Raw genomic sequence first — 18,929 nt, forward strand, 5'->3', positions numbered from 1 at the left:
AAGGCGATGTGTGCTGCCGCAGGAACGAGGGACAACATCGTACCATCGCTGCTGCGAAATTATGGAAATGTCGGACCCTACACCAATCATACGATAACGACGCATTTGCGCTCGTTAATCGTATGTAGAAGGATTCACATACTGCGATGTCGACAGAGACGCCGGATGTGCGTCACTTTCGATTTGACCCCACCGAGATCGGACCTGCGATGTCGTAGCGTGCAAAGTACCCCTAAGCGTCCATCTTTGCCCCATGACATGATCGTGGGTCGCCAATGAGTTTCTATAACAGATGGGGGTCTGTTGAAGACCCCCATGACTGCAATTACAGCTCTCCTGTTTCTGGGCTTCATATGAGACTGTGATTTCTGCTGTATACAGAAATGCTATGGCACTGCTGTATATAGCACAAGCAATCAGATGAGACCGCATGTCATAGTCCCCTATGGGGACTGTTAAGAACAGTGAAAAGTACAAGAAAAATAATACTTTTAAAAAATATTTTTCAGCATACGATGTGGTAAATTGAATGGTGTCATTCAAAAGTACAACTCAAACGGCAAAAAACAAGCCCTCATATGTCCATGGGGACAGAAAAATAAAAAAAAATAGTTATGGCTCTGGGGAAAAGGGGAGGAAAAAATGAAAACACAAAAACGGAAATTGGCCACGTCGCGAACGGGTTAAATACATTTTGCAATTGGGTTTCATTAAAAAATTTGCACCATTTGCCTTCTGTGGCCTCTGTTTTGCACTATTGCTGTTTGCAGAATGAGTTAATTGTGGCTCTGTCAGTGAGCTCAGCCTGATGGGGAGTTTCCTCCCCTTTTATCTGTCTTCTTCTGAGCACCTCACAGCTGATTTATGACCACAGTTGAGTGCACTGGGAAACAAAGAACCTATAAAAGCCAAACTGCGCAAAATGTTAAATTAAATCAAATAGCACGAATTATTTTTAGCTGCAAATTCTTGCATTTAAAGGGAGGCAGTCACATCCAGAAATGTTACCTGCAGATTTAGGGTTAATATGCAGGTAAGTAGCGTTAAAATCATGTTAGGCTGTCATATTAGAGCAGCAGCTCTAGGGAGAAAAGTATATTTTATCCTCCCTGCAGCTGCTCGCTTCCAGTCATTGGGGCAGTGCAGGGAGGGGCTTTAATCCTTAGCTGTTGCTTTGATTGACAGCGAATTTGCACACACACACTGCAGAGCAGACTGTCAATCAAAGTGCTAGGGAGGGATTACAGCCATGATCGCAGTATAGTTAGCTCGTGACTCTTAACAGCTAAATGCACAACCCCAACTGGAAGTGATCGGCCACAGGTAGGATAAAAGTTCACTTTCTCCCTGTATTCACTGCTCCAAGAAATATATGTGCACTTGACATCTTTTATGGGGTACCCACATGGTTTTTTGAAGTAGAAGATGCCAGCGTTGACGTCTTTTGCTTGTTTTGTTGTTTTTTGGGTTTTTTTTTGTTATGTAAGATAGAGGCAGCTTCCAAGCAGAAGACGCCTGAAGAAGGGACCGGTCACACAGTCTGAAGTGCTTAAAAGAAGCGACAAGTACACATGTTAGTTATTTTTTTTTTTTTTGTGGGGGGGCGGTAGCCCTTTTCAGGCAGGTTCCATGTGGAATCCACCTAAAAAAAGACATTGCATACTAACCTATGTCAACGGGTATCCCTATTTATCTGCAAACTTCAGACCTAAATAAACACTTTATAAAATATAACCTTTCTTTATCGCTCCTAATTGGGAGACCCAGACGATTGGGTGTATAGCTACTGCCTCCGGAGGCCACACAAAGCACTACACTTAAAAGTGTAAGGCCCCTCCCCTTCTGCCTATACACCCCCCGTGGGATCACGGGCTCCTCAGTTTTCATGCTTTGTGCGAAGGAGGTCAGACATCCACGCATAGCTCCACTGTTTAGTCAGCAGCAGCTGCTGACTTTGTCGGATGGAAGAAAAGAGGGCCCATATAGGGCCCCCAGCATGCTCCCTTCTCACCCCACTTTTGTCGGCGGTGTTTGTTAAGGTTGAGGTACCCATTGCGGGTACGGAGGCTGGAGCCCACATGCTGCATCCTTCCCCATCCCCCTTAGGGCTCTGGGTGAAGTGGGATTTTACCGGTCTCCAGGCACTGAGACCGTGCTCCATCCACAGCCCCTGAAAGGAACTGCTGCATATGGAGCTGAGTATCGTCAGGGACAGGACCCTGCTTCATCAAGGTACTCTGTGTCCCCACACAGACGCAGACACACTGCAGCATTGCTGGGTGTGTTAGTGCGCCGGGGACAACAGCGCGCACGCTTGTGCCACTGCTCACTACAGCTCTGCTGAAGGAGTATATGTATTTGGAACTGCCGCGCCGGCCGCTGCTGTCAGTTTGCTGCGGCGCGGCTGGGACTTGTGGTGCGCCGGGGACTTCCGCGCTGGCCGTGCATGTATGACGGCCGCGCTTATTACTCGAGTCCCCGGCTTTTGCGGCCTAGTTTCGTTCCCGCCCCCAGGCCTGCCAGTCAGGGGAAGGGCGGGACGCTGTGCAGAATGTCAGCACAGAGGGCTGGAGTCTACTTTACATACTCCAGCCCTCACACTGGGCACAGTGGGACACCAGTTTCCCGCACTTTGTCTGAGGCACGCCCACGGTCCGCCCCTCTTCACAGAACGCCGGCAGCCATTCCTGTGTGCAGTCTGAGCTGGAGAGGGGAGACAAGTTTTGGGAGACCCAGACACGGGATTCTGGCGACCACACACCCGCGTTTGAGCGGGCGGTAAGCGGCGCCTCTGGTGCTGAACCCACTAGTGCCGAAGTGTACATTTGTATTTTTATGCTTGTACGCTATACATTGCACTGTACGGTCGCTGGTGCTTCCTGGCTATATACCCTCCTAGATTGCTCAGAGGAGACAACAGCATGTCATCCGCAAAAAGCAAGGGTGCCAAGGCACAGGCTTTCTATGCTGCTTGTACCGCATGTGAGGCTTCTTTACCGGCAGGTTCCACTGACCCCCACTGTGTGCAGTGCTCGGCCCCTGTGGCAACTGCTCGGCCGGGGCCTCTGCTAGAGGTGACCCAGGGAGAACCACCTGTGAATACTGTCCAGGTGACGGGGACAGAGTTTGCAGCTTTCGCTGATAGATTGTCTGTGACTATGACTAGAATTCTAGAAACGTTGCAGTCTAGACCAGTAACTCAGACCATGGGCACTGTTCAATCATTGCTCCCTGGTCCCCCTCTGTTGGAACAGCCCCGGGCTCCGGGGGTGTCCCATGCATCCCAGTGGGACGGTTCGGACACGGACGACAGTCCCAGACAGCCTAAGCGAGCTCGCTATGAGCGGCCCTCGACTTCATCACACTGGTCAGGGTCCCAGCAGGAAGGCTCTCTGTGTGATGAGGCGGAGGTAGCTGATCAGGATTCTGATCCTGAGACCGCTCTCAACTTGGATACACCTGATGGGGACGCCATAGTGAATGATCTTATAGCGTCCATCAATAGAATGCTGGATATTTCTCCCCCAGCTCCTCCAGTGGAGGAGTCAGCTTCACAGCAGGAGAAATTCCATTTCAGATATCCCAAGCGTAAATTGAGTTCTTTTCTGGACCACTCTGACTTTAGAGAGTCAGTCCAGAAACATCACGCTTATCCAGATAAACGTTTCTCCAAACGGCTTAAGGACACACGTTATCCCTTTCCTCCTGACGTCGTCAAAGGCTGGACCCAGTGTCCCAAGGTGGATCCCCCTATCTCCAGGCTTGCGGCTAGATCCATTGTTGCAGTGGAGGATGGGGCTGCACTTAAAGATGCCACTGACAGACAGATGGAGCTCTGGTTGAAATCCATCTATGAAGCTATCGGCGCGTCGTTTGCTCCAGCATTCGCTGCCGTATGGGCACTCCAAGCTATTTCAGCTGGTCTTACACAGGTTGACACTGTCACACGTACATCTGTTCCGCAGGTGGCATCCTTAACCTCTCAAATGTCTGCATTTGCGTCTTACGCGATTAATGCGGTTCTGGACTCTACGAGCCGTACGGCAGTGGCGTCCGCCAACTCTGTGGTTTTACGCAGAGCCTTGTGGTTAAGGGAATGGAAGGCAGATTCTGCTTCCAAAAAGTGCTTAACCAGTTTGCCATTCTCTGGTGACCGACTGTTTGGTGAGCGGTTGGATGAGATCATTAAACAGTCCAAGGGTAAGGATTCATCCTTACCTCAGCCCAGACAAACCAAACCCCAGCAGAGGAGGGGACAGTCGGGGTTTCGGTCCTTTCGAGGCTCGGGCAGGTCCCGATTCTCCTCGTCCAAAAGGACTCAAAAGGATCAGAGGAACTCAGATTCTTGGCGGGCTCAGTCACGCCCAAAAAAGACAGCCGGAAGACCCGCTACCAAGGCGGCTTCCTCATGACTTTCGGCCTCCTCTCTCCGCATCCTCGGTCGGTGGCAGGCTCTCCCGCTTTGGCGACATTTGGCTGCCACAGGTCCAAGACCGTTGGGTGAGAGACATTCTGTCCCACGGGTACAGGATAGAGTTCAGTTCTCGTCCTCCAACTCGATTCTTCAGAACGTCTCCGCCTCCCGACCGAGCCGATGCTCTTCTGCAGGCGGTGTGCACTCTAAAGGCAGAAGGTGTGGTGATCCCTGTTCCTCTTCAGGAGCAAGGTCACGGTTTTTACTCCAATTTGTTTGTGGTGCCAAAAAAGGACGGATCCTTCCGTCCCGTTCTGGACCTAAAACTTCTCAACAAGTACGTAAAAACCAGACGGTTCCGGATGGAATCCCTCCGATCCGTCATCGCCTCAATGTCTCAAGGAGATTTCCTAGCATCAATAGACATCAAGGATGCTTATCTCCACGTGCCGATTGCCCCAGAGCATCAGCGCTTTCTACGGTTCGTTATAGGAGACGAACACCTTCAGTTCGTAGCTCTGCCTTTCGGTCTGGCGACAGCCCCACGGGCCTTCACCAAGGTCATGGCAGCAGTAGTAGCAGTCCTGCACTCTCAGGGACACTCTGTGATCCCTTACTTAGACGATCTGCTTGTCAAGGCTCCCTCTCAAGAGGCATGCCAACACAGCCTGGACGTTGCACTGGAGACTCTCCAGAGTTTCGGGTGGGTCATCAACTTTTCCAAGTCAAATCTGACCCCGACCCAATCGCTAACATATCTTGGCATGGAGTTTCATACTCTCTCAGCGATAGTGAAGCTTCCGCTGGACAAACAGCGTTCACTACAGACAGGGGTGCGATCCCTCCTTCAAGACCAGTCGCACCCCTTGAGACGCCTCATGCACTTCCTAGGGAAGATGGTAGCAGCAATGGAGGCAGTCCCTTTCGCGCAGTTTCATCTGCGTCCACTACAGTGGGACATTCTACGCCAATGGGACGGGAAGTCGACGTCCCTCGACAGGAACGTCTCCCTTTCTCAGGCGGCAAAGGAATCTCTTCAGTGGTGGCTTCTTCCCACCTCATTGTCAAAGGGAAAGTCCTTCCTACCCCCATCCTGGGCGGTGGTCACGACGGACACGAGTCTGTCAGGGTGGGGAGCGGTTTTTCTCCACCACAGGGCTCAGGGTACGTGGACTCAGCAAGAGTCCACCCTTCAGATCAATGTTCTGGAAATCAGAGCAGTGTATCTTGCCCTACAAGCCTTCCAGCAGTGGCTGGAAGGGAAGCAGATCCAAATTCAGTCGGACAACTCCACAGCGGTGGCTTACATCAACCACCAAGGTGGGACACGCAGTCGGCAAGCCTTCCAGGAAGTCCGGCGAATTCTGACGTGGGTGGAAGACACGGCATCCACCATATCAGCAGTTCACATCCCAGGCGTGGACAACTGGGAAGCAGATTTTCTCAGTCGCCAGGGTATGGACGCAGGGGAATGGTCTCTTCACCCGGACGTGTTTCAAGAGATCTGTCGCCGCTGGGGGATGCCGGACGTCGACCTAATGGCGTCCCGACACAACAACAAGGTCCCAGTCTTCATGGCGCGGTCTCACGATCACCGAGCTCTGGCGGCAGACGCCTTAGTTCAAAATTGGTCGCAGTTCCGGCTCCCTTATGTGTTCCCACCTCTGGCACTGTTGCCCAGAGTGCTGCGCAAGATCAGGTCCGACTGCCGCCGCGCCATCCTCGTCGTTCCAGACTGGCCGAGGAGGTCGTGGTACCCGGATCTGTGGCATCTCACGGTAGGCCAACCGTGGGCGCTACCAGACCGACCAGACTTGCTGTCTCAAGGGCCGTTTTTCCATCGGAATTCTGCTGCCCTGAACCTGACTGTGTGGCCATTGAGTCCTGGATCCTAGCGTATTCAGGATTATCTCAAGACGTCATTGCCACCATGAGACAAGCTAGAAAACCAACCTCCGCCAAGATCTACCACAGGACGTGGAAGATATTCTTATCTTGGTGTTCTGCTCAGGGAGTTTCTCCCTGGCCATTTGCATTGCCTACTTTTCTTTCCTTTCTACAATCCGGTTTGGAAAAAGGTTTGTCGCTCAGCTCCCTTAAAGGACAAGTCTCAGCGCTATCTGTATTTTTTCAGAAGCGACTAGCACGGCTTCCTCAGGTACGCACGTTCCTACAAGGGGTTTGTCATATCATCCCTCCTTACAAGCGGCCGTTAGAGCCCTGGGATCTGAACAGGGTTCTAGTTGCTCTCCAGAAGCCGCCTTTCGAGCCTATGAGGGATGTTTCCCTTTCTCGACTTTCACAGAAAGTGACTTTTCTAGTAGCGGTCACCTCGCTTCGGAGAGTGTCCGAGCTAGCAGCGCTCTCATGCAAATCTCCCTTCCTGGTGATTCACCAGGACAAGGTGGTTCTGCGCCCGATTCCGGAGTTTCTCCCTAAGGTGGTATCCCCCTTTCATCTCAATCAGGATATCTCCTTACCCTCTTTGTGTCCTCATCCAGTTCATCAATGTGAGAAGGATTTGCATTTGTTGGATCTGGTGAGAGCACTCAGAATCTACATTTCCCGCACGGCGCCCCTGCGCCGCTCGGATGCACTCTTTGTCCTTGTCGCTGGTCAGCGTAAAGGGTTGCAAGCTTCCAAATCCACCTTGGCTCGGTGGATCAAGGAACCAATTCTTGATGCCTACCGTTCTGCTGGGCTTCCGGTTCCCTCAGGGCTGAAAGCCCATTCTACCAGAGCCGTGGGTGCGTCCTGGGCATTACGGTACCAGGCTACGGCTCAGCAGGTGTGCCAGGCGGCTACCTGGTCGAGTCTTCACACTTTCACCAAGCATTATCAGGTGCATACCTACGCTTCGGCGGACGCCAGCCTAGGTAGACAAGTCCTTCAGGCGGCGGTTGATCACCTGTAGGAAAGGACTGTTTTTACGGTCCTGTCACGAGGTGTTATTTTACCCACCCAGGGACTGCTTTTGGACGTCCCAATCGTCTGGGTCTCCCAATTAGGAGCGATAAAGAAGAAGGGAATTTTGTTACTTACCGTAAATTCCTTTTCTTCTAGCTCCAATTGGGAGACCCAGCACCCGCCCTGTTGTCTTAGGGATTTTTGTTTTTCCGGGTACACATGTTGTTCATGTTAAATGGTTCAGTTCTCCGATGTTCTTCGGATTGAATTTGTTTTTAAACCAGTTATTGGCTTTCCTCCTTCTTGCTTTTGCACTAAAACTGAGGAGCCCGTGATCCCACGGGGGGTGTATAGGCAGAAGGGGAGGGGCCTTACACTTTTAAGTGTAGTGCTTTGTGTGGCCTCCGGAGGCAGTAGCTATACACCCAATCGTCTGGGTCTCCCAATTGGAGCTAGAAGAAAAGGAATTTACGGTAAGTAACAAAATTCCCTTCTTTGGTATGCTAATGAGGTTTGCTGGCAACGGGGTCGGGCTGTACTTCGTCCGTTATTCCCCCTCCTGCCGCTGTTTGCCGTCCCCCAGTGTTCATTTACATAAATGAGGCCGCCGCCCTCATGTAACACAGTGCACCTGAAGTCTCGCGCATGAGCAGTGGCACTATCGGGGACTGAGCACTGTTCAAATCGCGAGCACCGGTGATGTTATTGCGCAGGCATGAGATTATGGGCGGGTACTTGAATGACGCTGGTGATGACATTGTCATCACCAGCGTCATCTAAGTAGCCGCCCATAATCTCGCACATGCGCAGTGGCACTATCGCTGGACAGCACTGTTTTCAAATCGCGAGCGCCGGTGATGTTATTGCGCAGGCGCGAGATTTATGGGATGCTACTTGGATGACACTGGTGATGACAATTTCATCACCAGCGTCATCCAAGTACCCGCCCATAATCTCGCGCCTGCGCAATAACATCACCGGCGCTCGCGATTTCAACAGTGCTCAGTCCCGCGATAGTGCCACTGCGCATGCGCGAGACTTCAGGAGCACTGCGTTACATAAGGGCGGCGGCCTCATCTATGTAAATAAACACTGGGGGACGGCCAACAGCGGCAGGAGGGGGAATAACGGACGAAATACAGCCTGCCCACCGGGCCAGCAAACCTCATTACCATAGCAAAAGGTAAGATTTTATAAAGTGTTTATTTAGGTCTGAAAGGGGGGCCAGTAGGAAGATGAACCTTTCTAGAATGCAGCCCAGGAGCTGCAGAAGGGGATTCTTTTAGTTTAATAGCGAAAATTCTGGTGACAGGTTCCTTTTAACAGGCACTGACTTGCAGTACTGATAATGGCCACTACTCACTGTGTGGCGCAGTATACTGTGCACATCGGCCACAGTGGCAGCTGTTTGCTGATGGTGGAGGGTGTTGAGTGTTGGACCCTAATATATTTAGTTTTTTATTTGCACACTGTTATACCGCAGCCGTGCCGTGAGGGATGCAGTAGCCGTCATCCAGCATCACAATGTGCCGCACGTGACCGCAGTGTTGCACTTCTCTCTCTCATTGTAGTTGTGTGTGCGCTTTACGTAGCTGTACAGTCATTGTGCTCATGTTGTCCTGATGACACCCGTAGCTTCTCAGAACAAAACACCTTTGTACTGTGCGTGCCGCTCTCCGGCAGAGCAGTCAGTCCGCGCTCCCATTAGCAGGTCAATCTCCTATTCATACAGGTAAGAAATCCGCATCCAGAGAGGAGTACGGCCTCAGGGCAGATACCAGAATCCTCACTCATCCCCAGCCAGATGCGTAACATTCCCATTCACACATTGTACGTCATGGAAAACTTTTTTTTTTTTTTTTTATTTTTTGGGGAAAAAATTGGCGAAATTCATTATTTTTCTTTCTTTCGCGGTGCTTTGTTCAGTGTCCGGCAATATAACTCTCCCGGTCAGTAGAGTTTTTAGCAGTATTAAATTTGTAAGGTTTTTTTTTATTATTATTTTAGTTTCTTAAAAAATTGCAACCTTTGTAAAAAAAAAAGAAAAAAAAAGAAAAGTGATGTGGTTTGTTTTGCTATTTTCCAAAATCTTATTTTATTATTATTATTATTATTATTATTATTATTATTATTATTATTATTAATAATAATAATAATTCATTATTTTATTTTTTTTCTGTTGAAGGACCCATGTGTTTGGGCCTATCTTTTATATCCTGCTGTCATGGTGAACAGGGAGAACAGGGCATCGGGGTTCCTAGACTGTCCCTCAGACTAGGGGGACCTTAGCTATCCCTTATCTCAGAGTTACCTCTGAAGGTGAGGATGTCTGAGCCTCCTTCCTGGCCCTGCTCCTGACCAGCCCTAATCTTATACCCCCTACCCATGGGGAGGGCCGGGGCAGGAGTGATAAAGCCGACAGAGATAGACAAACTGTCACACACGGAGTAGGAGATGTCCGTATGTACTACGCGACACACGCGTTCAGAGCGACTGGCGTCTGACGTACTACAAAAACACCACAAACAAAAAGGGGGAACACCGGGGTCACTGCCGCTAGGGAGAGGGGTGAAGGGGCACCGCCTGAACTCACCTCAAGCTGACTCCTGAGCTCCCTAGCATCCCTATACAAGTTCTTTCAACCAGTCGGTGTGCAGGACCCTCAGCTGGCCATAAACTCACCCTGCCTAGTGAGTATTCTGACGAGTTCACTAGACTCGCCACTACACTAATACACACGGAGGGAAAGTTAAGACAGGGAGATACACAGAAGGATACAAAACACCAAACTACACCGTAGCAGACAGACTCTAAAGTAGCAGATGGATGGGCACAAGACAAAACCTCAGCAGCTCCTTCCACCAGGCTGGCCAGAGTAGAAACTAATTCTAACAGCAGCAAATACTGCTGGGAAAGCTCCAGTATTTAACCTAAATGGGTGAGGGCCCAAAGCAGCAATAGCTGCCCTGTCCTGCTCAAAACTGCTGGCAACAAAACTGAAATTAACTCATGAGACGCCAAAGGAAAAGAAACTTCGTTTACATAAGAAGTCTAGGTTGAGATGGGAGGCTCAAAACATCAGGGAGACGACTGTGACACAAACAGGGGGAAAACAAAACTCTATCTGACTGCACGCACACAGAGGTATAAGACAGTAAAGGGTGCTTTACACGCTGCGACATCGCTAGCGATTGCTAGAGATGTCGCGAGCGATAGCACCTGCCCCCGTCGCTCTTGCGACATGTGGTGATTGCTGCCGTAGCGAACAACATCGCTACAGCAGCGTCACACGCACATACTTGTTCAGCGACGTTGCTGGAGACACCGAACAATCCCTCCTTCGAGGGAGAGGTGCGTTCGGCGTCACAGCGACGTCACTAAGTGGCCGCCCAATAGCAGAGGAGGGGTGGAGATGAGCGGCCGGAACATGCCGCCCACTTCCTTCCTTCCTGATTGCCGGTTGACGCAGGTAAGGAGATGTTCGTCGTTCCTGCGGCGTCACATATAGCGATGTGTGATGCCGCAGGAACGATGAACAACCAGCGGCATGCACCACCAACGATATTATGAAAAGGAGCGACGTGTCAACGATCAACGATTTTTGCGATCGTTGATCGTCGCTCCTAGCTGTCACGCTGCGATGTCGCTAACGACTCCGGATGTGCGTCACAAACACCGTAACCCCAAAGATATATCGTTAGCGATGTCGCAGCATGTAAAGCACCCTTTCGTGGTAAGAAGGAAAAAAAGAACAGGAAGGAAACAACAAGACGATGAAAGAATTCCACAACAACTACCAAGCACCACGCAATATAATCACCAACAGGACTGGGAATCAAAAGGTCAAAGACCCGCACAGCAAAGCTATAGTCTGCATGGGAAGACAGATTCCACCATTTTAAAAAGGTTGGAAGAAACTGTGATAGGTTTCCAACAACTTGTGATCCGAAAAATAACCAGCACACAGCTGGTCTACGCCCGAGCCTGCCTGTGTAATAAAGAAACACCAAAGAAACCATAGTGTGAAGTGTCAGAATCTGTAGTGTGAACAGCGTCTGATGCCGTCATGATACTCTGCGTGTTTTGAGCAAAACTCTATGTGACACCTACGTTTCCATATTTTGCAGAGAAAAATTAAAGATCTCCCATGACTGGGCTTCACAGGAGCACCAAGATAGCGGCAACAGGTCTGCGGCTGCCATCAACACCAGCGATCGTGTCTGGGTGCCCAAATGGACACCGCACCACTTATATGCCACATTCATAGCTAGCGATATTGAAAGTGATTCTTCACAAAAAAATTTTGCCATAAGATATACTCGCCCTCTGGATTCAGCTTTCCGCCAAATGGAGATTATTAGAGCTCTGTAGACCCGTCACCTGAGTCTTGGGGGGCTACGCTAAACAGGAGACAAAGTAAAGCTTATAATGAAAGGCTTCATCTAGTTGACACAATTTTAGTACGAGTACGTAGAGAGAGAATCGTGACCATGTTACTCTCCTCAAATCACCCTCCAGCTCCTTCCGGCATGGAGCGAGTCCCAGTCCGGCTCTGATAATGGGCACAAAATGTCCCACCATAACGAGGGCTGCTCAGCATGGAGAGGGGAGCAATTGGCCCATTACACTGTAGGAATACAATTAAGGGGATGTCAATAGTTGTTTTCCTTTAGTCCAAAGGACGGGCAAACATTAAATGCATTATAGTAATAATATATCACAACGTTCTTCTATTTTTTTGTGCTCCATCATTGGGAAAAAGTTACTTCAAACTTGTTAAAAAAATGTTACTAGAAGTTTTTCATAGCAACAATGCGCACCTGCCATTAAATTGGGTGAGGATGTAAGTGGTCAAAGTGCACCTTTATGTTAACAATTGTTTGTTTTTTTTTTTTCTTGTTTTTTTTTGTAATTGTATATTTATTTTTTAAGGGGCCATTAAAACTGGTTGGGAGTAAAAGTAAAACATAAAAACAACCTCAGTGTGAAACTAAAAATGCCATAAAAATATAGAAAGACGTGAACTCCTTTTGTATTTGTACTTTTTTTTTTCCTCAACTTCTTCCAAAAGACATAACTTCTTTATTTTTCCATTGACACAGCTACATCAGGGCTTGTTTTTAGCATCGAGTAGTTTTGAATGATGCCATTCATTTTACCATATTGTTATGGTCTCTGAGGAGTGGTGAGCGTCCGGGATTGGACCCACTGGACCGTACACCGGACACCCCTGGAGGAGCTAACCTAGAGGTAACCCCTATACAGGGACAGTCAGGCGCAGCCCCGGGGAGCCTGAATGCACAATAGCCAGGACCAGTGGTATTAGCTCTTACGGACAAGAGAGTCTCAGAAGTCTGATATGGATTTGTTCAGATGTGGCAGCTTGGAGGTGGTGACTTAGATGTGCAGCTCAGAGGTGGTGACTTAGATGAGGCAGCCCGGAGGTGATGACTTAGATGAGGCAGCTCGGAGGTGGTGACTTAGATGTGGCAGCTCGGAGATGGTGACTTAGATGTGGCAGCACGGAGGTGGTGACTTAGATGTGGCAGCTCGGAGATGGTGACTTAGATGTGCAGCTCGGAGATGGTGACTTAGATGTGGCAGCATGAAGGTGGTGACTTAGATGTGGCAGCTCGTAGAGGTGGTGACTTAGATGTGGCAGCTCGTAGAGGTGGTGACTTAGATGTGGCAGCTCGGAGGTGGTGACTTAGATGTGGCAGCTCGGAGGTGGTGACTTAGATGTGGCAGCTCGGAGGTGGTGACTTAGATGTGGCAGCTCGTAGAGGTGGTGACTTAGATGTGGCAGCTCGGAGGTGGTGACTTAGATGTGGCAGCTCGGAGGTGGTGACTTAGATGTGGCAGCTCGGAGGTGATGACTTAGATGTGGCAGAACGGAGGTGGAGGTAACTACAGGCTCAAGGAAGAGACACAGGTTAGTGGGTACAGGTAACTGGTACTAGGATACAAGATGCAGGACTAGACACAGTGACGGGTACAGGACCTGAGAACTAGCAACGCACGATGGATAGGCAACGTTGCTGAGCACCCTCCCCTAAGGGTAGAGTGCCTTAAATACCTACAGGGAGATTGCTGACCTCAAAGGTTACTTCCGGGTAATAGGACGCCGGCCCTTTAAGACAGGGGGCCTGGCCGCGTGCACACCCTTCGGGCATGCCCAGAAGCCCTGCATATGGGCTGAAAGCAGGAGGAGGCTGGGGCAGGTAAGCTGCACATGGGCCCGCTCGGCAGGTGAGGAGAACAGTGCCCCTGCCAAGGCATGAGGGGTGGCCGCACTGGGACCGGGCACTACACATATAATGTACTAAAAAAACAGAAAAAAAAATTCAAGTAGGATGAAATGGGGGGGAAACATAATGCAATTCCGCAATGGCTTTTCAGGGTTTTGTCTATACAGTATTGATTGTATCGTTAAGATGACCACACAACACGAGTCTTCAGGTCATTACTATTACGGCAATACCTAAACTGTATAGTTGTCTGTTGTTTTTTTTTGTTTTTTTTGGGGGGGGGGGTTTGGGACATGAGTAATTCAAACTTCAAGTTTTTCTTATTATTAATAGGTATACCATCATGGCCAAAAGTGTTAGCACCCTTGAAATTGTTGCAGAAAGTGAAGTATTTCTCCCAGAAAATTATTGCAATCACACACGTTTTGTTATATACATGTTTATTTCTTTTGTGTGTAGTGGAACAACACAAAAAAATACTTAAGAAAAAAAGGCAAATTGGACATAATTTCACACAAAACCCAACAATGGACCGAACAAAAATTGTTGACATCTTTGCAAAATTGTTAGTAAACAACTTTTTGATGCTCGTTCAAACTCAACTGTGGCAAGTAAGAGGTGTGGGCAATATGAAAATCAGACCTGAAACCAGAAAAAAGGGGAGAAGTTGTCTCAATCTATGCATTGTGTGTCCGTGCTACACTAAGCATGGAGATCAGAAAGAGGAGAAGAGAACTGTCGGAGGACTACACAAGCAAAATTGTTGAAAAATATCAACAATCTCAAGATTACAAGTCCATTTCCAGAGATCCAGAAAGATGGGTGTGTGTCCTAGATCAGGGGTCTTCCAGCAGATCATTGGCCCCAAACACTTCAAGAAGTCCCCAGAAATGGATGGAAACAAAGCGCTGGAGAGTCCTGAAGTGGCAGCAATGAGTCCAGATCTAAATCCCATTGACACCTGTGGAGAGATCTGAAAATTGCTGTTGGGAGAAGAGAAGAGAAGATATGAGACCTGGAGCAGATTATAAAGAAGAGTCTGACATTCCAGGTGAGAGGAGTAAGAAGCTTGTGGACGGGTATAGGAAGAAACTGATTGCAGTTATTTATTCCAAAGGGTGAAACCAAATATTAGGATGAGGGGGACAACAATTTTGTCTGACCCATTTTTGGAGTTTTATGTGAAATTATGTCCAATTTGTCTTTTTATCCCTCTGTTTTTTTGTGTTATTCCAATAAACACAAAGGCAATAAACATGTGTATAACAAAATGTGTAATTGCAATAATTTTCTGGGAGAAATACCGTACTTCATTTTCTGGAATAATTTAAGGGTGCCAACACCTTTTGGCCGTGTGTGTGTGTATGTAATAGATATATATACAGTTAGGTCCAGAAATATTTGGACAGTGACACAAGTTTTGTTATTTTAGCTGTTTACAAAAACATGTTCAGAAATACAATTATATATATAATATGGGCTGAAAGTGCACACTCCCAGCTGCAATATGAGAGTTTTCACATCCAAATCGGAGAAAGGGTTTAGGAATCATAGCTCTGTAATGCATAGCCTCCTCTTTTTCAAGGGACCAAAAGTAATTGGACAAGGGACTCTAAGGGCTGCAATTAACTCTGAAGGCGTCTCCCTCGTTAACCTGTAATCAATGAAGTAGTTAAAAGGTCTGGGGTTGATTACAGGTGTGTGGTTTTGCATTTGGAAGCTGTTGCTGTGACCAGACAACATGCGGTCTAAGGAACTCTCAATTGAGGTGAAGCAGAACATCCTGAGGCTGAAAAAAAAGAAAAAATCCATCAGAGAGATAGCAGACATGCTTGGAGTAGCAAAATCAACAGTCGGGTACATTCTGAGAAAAAAGGAATTGACTGGTGAGCTTGGGAACTCAAAAGGCCTGGGCGTCCACGCATGACAACAGTGGTGGATGATCGCCGCATACTTTCTTTGGTGAAGAAGAACCCGTTCACAACATCAACTGAAGTCCAGAACACTCTCAGTGAAGTAGGTGTATCTGTCTCTAAGTCAACAGTAAAGAGAAGACTCCATGAAAGTAAATACAAAGGGTTCACATCTAGATGCAAACCATTCATCAATTCCAAAAATAGACAGGCCAGAGTTACATTTGCTGAAAAACACCTCATGAAGCCAGCTCAGTTCTGGAAAAGTATTCTATGGACAGATGAGACAAAGATCAACCTGTACCAGAATGATGGGAACAAAAAAGTTTGGAGAAGAAAGGGAACGGCACATGATCCAAGGCACACCACATCCTCTGTAAAACATGGTGGAGGCAACGTGATGGCATGGGCATGCATGGCTTTCAATGGCACTGGGTCACTTGTGTTCATTGATGACATAACAGCAGACAAGAGTAGCCGGATGAATTCTGAAGTGTACCGGGATATACTTTCAGCCCAGATTCAGCCAAATGCCGCAAAGTTGATCGGACGGCGCTTCATAGTACAGATGGACAATGACCCCAAGCATACAGCCAAAGCTACCCAGGAGTTCATGAGTGCAAAAAAGTGGAACATTCTGCAATGGCCAAGTGAATCACCAGATCTTAACCCAATTGAGCATGCATTTCACTTGCTCAAATCCAGACTTAAGATGGAAAGACCCACAACCAAGCAAGACCTGAAAGCTGCGGCTGTAAAGGCCCGGCAAAGCATTAAGAAGGAGGACACCCAGCGTTTGGTGATGTCCATGGGTTCCAGACTTAAGGCAGTGATTGCCTCCAAAGGATTCGCAACAAAATATTGAAAATAAAAATATTTTGTTTGGGTTTGGTTTATTTGTCCAATTACTTTTGACCTCCTAAAATGTGGAGTGTTTGTAAAGAAATGTGACAATTCCTACAATTTCTATCAGATATTTTTGTTCAAACCTTCAAATTAAACGTTACAATCTGCACTTGAATTCTGTTGTAGAGGTTTCATTTCAAATCCAATGTGGTGGCATGCAGAGCCCAACTCGCCAAAATTGTGTCACTGTCCAAAGATTTCTAGACCTAACTGTATGTACCGTATGTATGTATGCATGAATGTGTGTGTTTTCGTGTGTGTAATATATATATACATATATTTTATATATGTGTGTGTATATATATATATATATATATATATATATATATATATATATATATATATATATATATATACACACATATAGATATATATATATACATCTATATATATATATATACATACATATTATATATATTATATAATAAATATATATATACATATATTTTATATATGTGTATGTATGTATATATATATCTCTCTCTCTCTCTCTCTATATGTATATATAGACTATATATATATATATATATATATATATATATAGACAGATATAGAGAGAGGGAGAGAGTATTTATATGTATGAGTGTGTGTGTGTATATATATATATATATATATATATATATATATGTGTGTGTGTGTGTGTGTGTGTGTGTGTGTGTGTGTGTAAATATACACACACTCATACTGTATATATATAGTATAATTATATATGTAGAGATATATGTATGTGTTCATACTTATATATATATATATAATTTATATATATAAATGTGTAGATATAATAAATATATATATACTCGTGTTCTTTTTCCGTTGTCCCCTAGTTTGTGCTCTTTGTGCTATGAACTGCAATATCACAACTTACCCGTTTGTGAGGCTCCGCCATATCCAGGGCTTTGTTAGGGCCTCTTCACAAGTTACCGTTTTGACGCATTTTTGTCCCCTTTTTTTTCTGTGCAGTTTTCTGACAAAACCTGAAGGGTTTCAATGATGCCAGCAAAGCGTATGAGAACCCTGAAGTCTCATGCACACATTGCGTATTTTCCCCTTGCAGATTTGGTGCGGCATGTCAATCCTTTCAGCGTTTTTGCTGCAGATTTTTCCCTTTCTAATGATTTGGAAAAATCTGCACCAAATGCCTATATGTGCACATACCCTAAGAGTACAAAGATGGCACCAATATGGACTGTATTGGGATGGTGATGGGCGACCAAACCATCGCACCACCAGGATGGTGTCACTTAAAATTCTTAGCAGAATACCCCTTTGAGGTCCCGTTCTATTCATGTTGCCTTTTTTTTTCTTTTTTTGCCAATACACTTCCTAACAAATATTTTACAATTTTGTATCTGTCATACACATAATGTAAATATAATGTCGCCAGAGTTGGCGGGATCCTCGTCATCCAGCGTAATATTACATTGACTGTCGATGCAACAATATCTAGCTATTATTTAGCACGTGAGACATGACTTTAGGAGGCCGGTCCCGGCAGCGTCACCGCCATCGTACAACCGTCATGTCTAATCGGGGTAGAGTAAACCATTGTGTTTGTAATGATGTTGCCTAGCAACCAAGGATTTGCATAAAAACGTGATTAATTCAGTTGAAAATAGGTCCCATCATGTGCAGCATTGTAGATCCGGAGAGCCGCGCACAAACTCAGACCCTGCGATCAGCAAGTGAGCCGGGAAGGAGCTGCCGCAAATCTGTCACCACTTATTATTACATGGGACTTAAGTAAATGGCGTGCTTGTTAGTCGCCGCTGTTCAGGCTAAATATTATTACTCGGGGACATCAATTTGCATCCGCAGAGCAATGTGCAACTTCATGTGCCGCACAGCCATCTGGAGAGCAGCAGAACACTATTAGTTTTCTGCTGTTACTTTAATAAATGGCCATTAGGCGTTTGGGATGTAGATTTTTGGGATTGCGGAAAGTTAAAGGGTTATTTCCATCATTAAAAAGGGATAACCGACAGATCAGGTGGGACCTCCACCGATCCCAAGGATTTCGGCCCACTCCTCCATACAGATCTTCTCCAGGTCTTTCAGGTCATTCCTCCATACAGATCTTCTCCAGGTCTTTCAGGTCATTCCTCCATACAGATCTTCTCCAGGTCTTTCAGGTCACGCCTCCATACAGATGTTCTCCAGATCTTTCAGGTCACTCCTCCATACAGATCTTCTCCAGATCTTTCAGATCACTCCTCCATACAGATCTTCTCCAGATCTTTCAGGTCACTCCTCCATACAGATCTTCTCCAGCTCTTTCAGGTCACTCCTCCATACAGATTTTCTCCAGGTCTTTCAGGTCATTCCTCCATACAGATCTTCTCCAGGTCTTTCAGGTCACGCCTCCATACAGATGTTCTCCAGATCTTTCAGGTCACTCCTCCATACTGATCTTCTCCAGATCTTTCAGGTCACTCCTCCATACTGATCTTCTCCAGATCTTTCAGGTCACTCCTCCATACTGATCTTCTCCAGATCTTTCAGGTCACTCCTCCATACAAATCTTCTCCAGATCTTTCAGGTCAT

The 18,929-nt window shown here is 47.0% G+C and overlaps 1 protein-coding gene across 1 annotated transcript in view; it reads left to right on the forward strand.

Annotated features, from left to right (window-relative positions):
- Nucleotides 1–18,929, forward strand: part of ATXN7 (ataxin 7) — a 182,800-nt gene that overhangs the window by 26,816 nt on the left and 137,055 nt on the right. The window lies entirely within an intron of this gene.

Source organism: Anomaloglossus baeobatrachus, chromosome 8, assembly GCF_048569485.1.
Source record: "Anomaloglossus baeobatrachus isolate aAnoBae1 chromosome 8, aAnoBae1.hap1, whole genome shotgun sequence".
Taxonomy (NCBI): Eukaryota; Metazoa; Chordata; class Amphibia; order Anura; family Aromobatidae; genus Anomaloglossus; species Anomaloglossus baeobatrachus.